The sequence below is a fragment of the Choloepus didactylus genome, chromosome 8 (assembly GCF_015220235.1).
Source record: "Choloepus didactylus isolate mChoDid1 chromosome 8, mChoDid1.pri, whole genome shotgun sequence".
Classification (NCBI taxonomy): domain Eukaryota; kingdom Metazoa; phylum Chordata; class Mammalia; order Pilosa; family Megalonychidae; genus Choloepus; species Choloepus didactylus.
Genome location: NC_051314.1, coordinates 77,276,033 through 77,285,315, shown reverse-complemented (window position 1 = coordinate 77,285,315; position 9,283 = coordinate 77,276,033). Strand labels below are relative to the sequence as shown.

At 37.8% G+C, this 9,283-nt stretch overlaps 1 pseudogene; it reads left to right on the top strand.

Annotated features, from left to right (window-relative positions):
- Nucleotides 1-8,192: 8,192 nt before the first annotated feature.
- Nucleotides 8,193-8,675, top strand: LOC119543264 (annotated as a pseudogene).
- Nucleotides 8,676-9,283: the final 608 nt, after the last annotated feature.

Here is a 9,283-nt window from a genome sequence, read left to right as displayed (position 1 = left end):
TCATTCATTTTTACTACTGTCAACCATTTTTAATATATCCCAATTCATTTATTTATTCCTATTGATCAATATTAAATATAGTATTGTTATGGGCATTCTTCTGTGACCACTCTTTACTAACTCTAGATTTCTAGAATTGTAGAAAAAAGAGAGATTACTCTATCAAAGTAACTCTTTTATCAGATTTTGATAATTTATCTTTTATAGCACACAGTTTTCCTGTCTGTTTTCTATAACACTGGTGTTGCTAGAGCTCCTCTTTGTCTCTCTTCGCTGCCTATGTGCATTCTTTCTATGATTATGTTTTTTAATGAATTCAATTTGTATCTAAAGGGTATGATTGTTAATTCTATTTCTCTAGGTATGATTTCTTTTCTGAGATTCAGACATATGTCCAATTGACTCCTATGCATTTCCACTCTTAGTGCCATAAACACCTCAGAGTCAACATGTCCAAAATATTTCACAGCCTGACTGCTAGCCATCCTCTTTGGTTTCCAATTAAACACAAGCAAACATGATATCAGTGATATCACATACCCCCACCTGATATGTTACAATGAGAAGGGCACATCTTCTCTGTTGTATTCTTATCAAAAATCCATTACTTTCGTCTATACATGAGAAAACTTTAGATAATTCCAAAATATATTAACAGTACCCTTCAAAGTGTCAAAGTCATGAAAGAAAGGAAAGACTGAGGGTGAGACACAAAGGAGGCATGACAACTCAATGTAATATTGCATTCTGAATTGACTCCTGGAAAAGTAAAAAAGATATTAGGGAAAAAAAATGGGAAAGCTTAATAAAGTCTGCAGTTTAGTTAATAACATTGAACCATTGTTAATTCCTTAGTTTTAACAATTGTACTATATTTATACTGTACAATAACATTAGGGGCAGCTGTGTGCAGGGAATATGGGAACTTTTTGCACTATTTTTTCAACTCTTCTCTAAGTATAAAATTATTTTAAAGGTAAAAGTTTACCAAAAATTGCAAGCAAAGATTGGTGAGCACTTTCTACATGCTAGGCACTAGGTTGTGGTAAATCTATGTGTTGATTATTTTTCTGGAACAAACTCTTCTCCAATCTTTTCTGCTTCTTCCACCACATTTCTGTGGCAATGAAACTTGTCATTCTTTTTATAAGTAGAAAAGATATCACTTAAAATTAATGTATGTCATCAGATTTATGAATGAATTTTGATTGGCACTACTTGAATAACATAAGTCTATTTTTACCTAAAAGTCAAAATTATAACATCCACTATTAATACCTGAAATGTTTCAAATTTTGACCACTAATAGTACACACTCCTATGCTGATGTTATCAATATTTAGAATATTTATATGAAACAACTCTGTAGGATCCTTCCGTAAGAAGAGGGCATTCAAACACTAAACAACATATTTGCAAATGTGGGTAGTTTGTTTCCTAATATAACCCTCTTCAACTATGGACTCCCCACCCCTGTGCTCACCTTCTCCAGGCCACTATTAATGTCTCTCATTTTTAGCTTGTCACTTCCTCTGAAAAACCTTGAAATGTCCATGTCTAGGTTAGATGCCTCTCTTTTGTGCCCCTCTAGCCTAATACGTTTATCCATATGCTATTACTTACCACCTAAACGTAATTATATTGAGATTGGGCTATGTCTTTTTCAGTAAGTGTCCACAGCTCCCAGCCCCATCCAAAGTTCATCAAGTGCTCAATAAACATACACAGTTTATGAAAGAATTATTTACCCTTCTAACTCAGAACAAGCAGACTGTTTTCTCATTTAGTGAAATTTACATTCTCATATAAGGTGCATTCTTTATTAACAAAAGAATGTAACAGCCTAGAATAGAGAGTCTACAAACTTTTTCTGTAAAGGGTCAGATAGTAAATAGTTTAGGCCTCATTTAATCTCTATTGCTGCTGCTGCTTCTCTTTCCTCTTCTTCCTCTTCCCCTCCCCCTCTGTTTCCTCCTCCTCCTCCTCTTCATCTAAGAATTCTTTAAAAATGTAAAAATCATCCTTTGCTCCCTGACCATACAAAAAACAGACTGCAAGCCAGATATGGTCCATGGATAACAGTTTTCCAACCCCTGCCCTAGACTGAAAGATGTCAAGGATTTGTAATTCTTTTTTGGGGGTTCATTATATATTATATATTTGGTCCTCATCCTTATCTGATTACATATGCAACAGCTTCTTAAATATTTCCTATTTTCAATCATTGTCTGGATAGCTTGTCATTTTCCTACATTGCCAAATTAAAGGCATTTCCTTAGAGGCCTCAATTATATTATAACATGATGTTTCCCTTTCTTTCTTTAAAATATTTCCTGCCTGATTAAGGTCAATCCCACAATTTAGCCTCCAGAGTTTAAAGGCAACCAAATAAGGGAAGAACAGGTCATAGCTTGCCTAAGGGATGGACTGGGCTCAAAACTCAGGTCTTTGTTAAAGATCACAAAGGAACACCCACAGCATTTCCCACAAGGATAAAGGAATGAATTTTCTTTACAGCCCAATCTACGTCAACTTAACAGCTAACTCCCTCAAAGCCATGTCATTCAGCCCACATACACTAACGACTGTATCCGTTCTTGCAACGAAATCACTATTTTCTCCTAATTACTAATATTCCACATTCATAAGAACCTTGTCATGCTTAATCGTCATTTATATCTAGAATAAGAGATTAAAAACTTGAGTTTACCTAAAAATGTGAAAGACTAATAGAAGTCAGAGTTGCTAACCAACAACAAAAAAAAGTCTCCCAACGGAGATTAAAAATTACATATTTTAAATGCAGTTTTTCTTTAAAGTGAGGACAGCATTGTGGCAGGGGATACCTTTGCATGCATGTTCCAAAAAATTACATTATATTTAGATGAACTTCATTGTATTGATACATACAATCAAGTTGTCAGGGACTATAATATATTTAAGCCTCTCATATTAGAAAGTTACACTTCATAAATGATTGTAGAAATCTTTCAAAAAATTGAAATAACAGATAATACCAGTTATGATTCACACAGTTTTCTCAGAAGAAAGCACCACTATAGAGGTCACAAAAATAAAAGCAACATGTTGAAAATACTTACTTTTCTCTTAGTCATGACCTCGGATCATCACTGAACCCCAAAGTTATAAAGCGTGAAAAAAGTCATCCAGGTCAATAGATAGGTTGTGATTGCTAATTCTTATGAACCCACATACTCACAGGAAGCTCAGAAAATGCAGAGATTTTTCTCACTCATCCATCACCCACACAAGTCAAAGATTTTCTCGACAGAAATCCTGCCTTCTCTTGAGCCCAGGAAATATTTTCTTTACCCTCTATAAATACAAAGTAAATAATAGTTTAAGTTGGCTGGGACACAATCTCTCTCCATTGTTGAAAAACTTGATATTCTGACCTTTCTGGGTGGAGGCAGATGTTTGTCTATTGACAACAATGTCTTTTATAAAACTGGGAAAATGTTCAACTAAGTGAAATAAACAAATGCATCCTTGGTGGCCCTGCTTCAAACATTACTAATGAATCTCTTGACTTTGGGGATAGGGAGAGGAACAGGCAGCACACAGGAAAATGTCCACAGAGACACATATTTAAACCACATTATTATTAGAGGATAAGTGTCAGATTATACATCAAAAGGCATGCCTCTTCTTTTATTTCAACATCATGTTAGTCATTTGAAACATGATAAGGACACCATTTTCTCATTTATAAATCTTTTAAAATGAATAACTAATATTTAGTGCAAATATAACTATTCAGATAATCAGAGAAAAATAATATTGTAAAAAATATATAAAAGGAGGAGAATTGTGAGAAGATTTCAGAGCAGAAACTCCAGGAATCAGTCCCTTCACCAAAACAGCTATTGAACTAGCAGGAACTATCTGAATCAACCATTTTGGAAACCCGGAATCTAGTGGAACACTGTGCAGCATCCAAGGAAGTGAGGGAGGAAGAGGCCCGTAAATTGTGGTAGCTACTGATGAATTTCACCCTCCATGCAGCAGCTACCATCCCCCTAACCCACAGCTTCAAGGAGTCTGAAATCCAGGCTCCTGGTGCAGATTGCTGGTGCCAGGATGGGATATAAAGACCTTCATATCCTCCAAAATCTTGTGGTGTGTGGTCTTATTGCTGATCACTGCTTTTGATCAACTACTTCATACCATTGAGGGCCTGGCAGCCTGGCTGTGAGGATAGCCATTGCTCCACTCCTCCTCAGTCAAAAGTGGCAGAGTACTTAAAGACAGTACTCTTCCTCAAAACTACAGAAAATGGTTGAAGGACTGAAGCAACTGGAAAGTACCAAATCAAGAAAACGCAATTTCAGAGGCCATAGAACAAGGTCCTGGCAACCTTGCTGACCCTTCCCCATCCCCTGCACAATACAGGGTGGAGCCAGCTTGTGCTCCCATAGTGAGTCCCTGGTCCTGTTCCAGTGAGAGCAGAGAGTAACCCATACGGGATGCTCTGGAAAGAAAGGAGGAGATGACCTAGTGAAATCCTCTTGAAAACATGTAATTAAAACCATCCTCCTGAAAAACACAGTAAGCAAAAGAGACCTTATCTATGAGATGTTTTAGCAAGATTACCAATCTATCCAGGTTGTTTATTGTCAATAAACCTTGCATTTATGGACCTAAGTTTCCTAGCTTGTGGGAAAATGCCATGCAAGCTATGTAATTAATGATGAATAAAAGAAGATGTTTTATAACTGAAATGACTCTTTCTGTTCAATGTTTCAAACGCATCACTTAAACCCATCATGTTAAATCTGAATCATAGCACATCCTTATGTAGGAAATAAAGACAATTTATGGGAGGCTGCACCTGTCGATTTCAGATCTTTCCAAGGGAAGAATGTTTTGCCTGTAACTTGCTATTGTCACTATCTTTGGAATCATTAGGAGAGTTTTATAACTCTTGTTGAATCTGATTTAGCAATGCAACATTTTTGGTACCACAGATTGGTACTGTAATGATTTTAGACCTACAAAGTATAACGACTTAGGTGCTTTTAGTAAAAAAAAAATTTTAAAAGAGAGGGGGGTTGGCAAAACATAATGAGGTTTTGATGCCAGATGGTTACCTAACCATTGTTGGTAACAAGTGATAGAAACTTAGTGGATAAAAAGGAGATAAGTCTAACCAATGAAACCTGGAGGAAATAGGCAAGAACCAAGGTGAACTAGATAACTTGGGAAGATAGAATATAATGCATGATGGAAACTGGCAAAATATTCTATTCCTACACCTGAAGGAGGAACCTTGAGTAATAGAAGAAAAAGAAGAAAGACCTCCCATTACAAGACATTTTTCACATAGTTAAATGGTCACCTGGGAAGAAATTCTATCACTCTCAGAGTAATAGAATCAAAGACCATTGATTAACCCAAAAAACAATGCAAGGCTATGGTCAGATGACCAAAAAATCCCAAATGTATTCGTTAAAGAATTAGAAGGTTTTAGGGAGAAACAGCCCAAAAAGCTTGATGAATATTTACTAGCATATATTCTTGAAAAAATGATAAGGAAGTGCTGCAATAATTGTAGGCACTGACGAAAAAATAGGGGTTATTTAAATTGATGACGCAAATGGCTGCAAACATTTGAAAGTAGAAGTGAAATTGATGATGTTATTGCACTGGGGAAAGGCAAGAGTTAAGCAGAGTCACCCACAGAGGCGTAACTCTTTCACCTGCCCCTGTAGCTACAATTGAAATATTCATTTTGATGTGGGAATATTACAAATACAGGCAACCCTAGACACACTTTATGATGACAAGAAAGACAAAACTAATTTAATATTATTAAAATATATTATGAGAGGTGATATAACAGAGGGGGGTCCCCAATCATGGGCACATTTTATCACTTTGTTCTCAGAATGTCAAAAGAATATTCAAGAGGTGGGGCAAGATGGCAGCATAGGGAGGTGTGGAATTTAGTCAGTCCTCTAAAGCAGCTACTAAACAGCCAGCAACAAGTAGTAAACAGTCTAGAACAACTGTTTGGGGGACATCCATGACTGGACACACATCATACACCAGTCTGGAATGGGTGAAAGGGCCAAGATCACAGTATAGAACTGTAAGTAATGCCCCCCAAACTGTGTATCTAGCACCCCTTCCCCATTGGCACAGCAGGCTGAGCTGGAACACTCCCCTGTGAGAAAAAGAAGTGGTCTCTGCTTGAGCAAGGGAAGGTAGCTCAACGAGGCTCCAATCCTGATATTAATTAACAAATTTTGACTGCTGAATATAAGCTACAGATAAACCTAAAGGAAGCAGGAAAGGAACCCTGAGTTCTCTCTTGGAAGAGAGAAGGCAGAGCTGATGGAAGAAATAAAATAAAATAATTAAATAAAAACAAAGTCTTTTGGAGTCACCTGGGCCCTGGAAAAAGGCTGTGCCCCAAGGAACTGGACACATGATCCAGGTACCAACTCTGGCTCTTGACTGGCAAAACTGTGGGGTTAGGGACTGACTCCAAAAAGGGGATCTTTTTTCTTCTCTCTTTTTTCAAACCACTCTAAGTAGCTCATTAGAGAAAGCTTCAGGCACTTACAATTGTCAACACTGACTCAGGCAAGGGTGAAGTTAACATAGGTCTGATGACAAAGTAAGAAGTCAAGTGAAGGAGATAATTCCTTAAAGGGCCTATTTCTTCAAGAAAAAGGGTCTGGGCCCAGCTCAAGTGGAGGCTCTCCTTCAAAGAATTCAGACCCCAGGGGCTGAGAGAAGAAATAAAAAAACAGAAACAGCTTAAGCTTGCCTTAACCATGCCCATGGCAGGGACAGGGTCTGCAAAGAATTAAAGGCATTGCATTTTTTTATACCAGTGGAGAACTGTGGGCTGACAAGCACCACCTGCTGGGCAGGATAGGAAGAGCACAGAGTCTAGAAGCCTCACAGAAAAATCTGACAATGTGCTGGATCTTATCCTCAGGGAAACTTGATACTGATTACACCCTCCTCCTGAGACCTGGGCCTGTCTGGTCTGGGAAAACCTGTTTCGGGTTCATCATATCTGGATAGACCCTCCTCAAAAAACAAACAAACAAACAAACAAAATGGTTCCATATAGTCAGAGAAAGAATCAGAATAACAAGAGCAGAAAAATTCTGACCAGTTAAACAGAAGCTATGCTAGAGGTCTAGATTAAGTTGAACTGAATGCCAAAGAGCATATAGAGAACAAAGCCAAACAACAAGAAAACCCTAGGGAAAAGAATGAAAATGATCTCTAGAATAAACTGATCAAGGAAACCAGATGCCTAATCACCAACAAAAAATTATAAGTCACACTAGGAAAATGACTGGGAAATATGGCCCAGCCAAAGGAGCAAAGTAACACTTCAAATAAGATACAGGATTTGAAACAAATAATTAAAGATGTTTAAGCAACATGCTAAATCAATTCAAAAATCAAATCAATAAGTTCAGGGAAGATATGGCAAAAATGATTAATGATATAAAGAAGACATTGGGTGAATATAGGGAAGAACTGAAAAGTTTGAAAAAAACAAATGGGAGAACTTATGGGAATGAAAGGCACAATAGAAGAGATGAAAAACAAGATGAAGACTTACAACAGCAGATTTGAAAAGGCTATGAACTAGAGGATGGAACATCTGAAATCCTACACATGAAAGAACAGATAGTGAAAATAATGGAAAAATATGAGCTGGGTCTCAGTGAACTCAATGACAACATGAAGCACATAATATACATGTCATGGGTGTCCCAGAAGGAGAAGAAAATGGAAAAGTGGCAGAAAGAATAATGGAGGATATAATCAGTGAAAATTTCCCATCTCTTATGAAAGACATAAAATTACAGATCTGACACACAAAATACCCCACACAGAATGGATCCAAATAGACCTACCACAAGACACTTACTAATCAGATTGTCAAATGTCAAAGACAAAGAGAGAATTCTGAAAGCAGCAGGAGAAAAGCAATACATCTCACATAAGGCAAGCTAAATAAGTTATGTGCAGATTTCTCAAAAGAAACTATGAAGGTGAGAAGGCAGTGGTATGATATATTTAAGATACTGAAAGATAAAAACTACCAGTCAAGAATTCTGGATCTGGCAAGACTGTCCTTCAAAAATGAGGGAGAGGCAGATGCCACCACCCACAGCCACACTCTTTCACCTGCTGTCATGGTCAACCCCACTGTGTTCTTCAACATCTCTGCTGATGGGAAGCCCATGGGCTGCATCTGCTTCAAGCTGTTTGCAGATAAAGTTCCAAAGACAGCAGAAAACTTTCATGCTCTGAGTACTGGGGAGAAAGGACTTTTTATAAGGGTTCCTGCTTTCACAGAATTGTTTCTAGGTTTATGTGCCAGGGTGGTGACTTCACACACCATAACGGCACTGGTGGCATGTCCATCTACGGGGAGAAGTTTGATGATGAGAACGTCATCCTGAAGCATACAGGTCCTGGCATCTTGTCCATGGCTAATGCTGGACCCAAATGGTTACCAGTTTTTCATCTGCACTGCTAAGATGGAGTGGTTGGATGGCAAGCACATGGTCTTTGGCAAGGTGAAAGAGGGCATGAACATTGTGGAAGCCATGGAGCACTTTGGGTCCAGGAATGGTAAGACCAGCAAGAAGATCACCATTGCCAGCTGTGGATAAATCTGATTTGTGTTTTGCCTTGACCACCGGACCATTCCTTCTGTAGCTCAGGAGAGCGTCCCACCTCCCTGGTCTGCTCACAGTGTCCTATCATTGTGCTCTCACTGCAGTTCTTTGGGTTCTACATTATCCTCCCCTTCCAAGTCTAGCTGGATTGCAGAGTTTAAGTTTATGATTATGACATAAAAAGTTAAACAACAACAAAAAATGAGGGAGAGTTTAAAATATTTTCAGACAAGCAGACACCAAGAAAGTTTGTGAATAAGAGACCAGTTCTACAAGAAATACTAAAGGGACTTCTACAGGCAGATAGGAAAAGACAGGAGAGAGAAGTTTGGAGAAGAGTATAGAAATGAAGACTATCAGTAAGGGTAAAAGGAGAGAGAGAGGAAAAAAAATAAAAGTAAGATAAGACAGGACATATAAAATCCAAAAGACAAAATGGTAGACAGTAGTACAATATTGTAAGTATACTGAACAAAAAGAGTGAAAGTAGGGCTGGAAGAGGAAGGTTAGGGATGTGTATGACACCAGAAGGAAAGATAGAAGATAAAGAATGAGACTGTATAACTTAGTGAAACCTAGAGTGGATAATGACGGTGATTAAA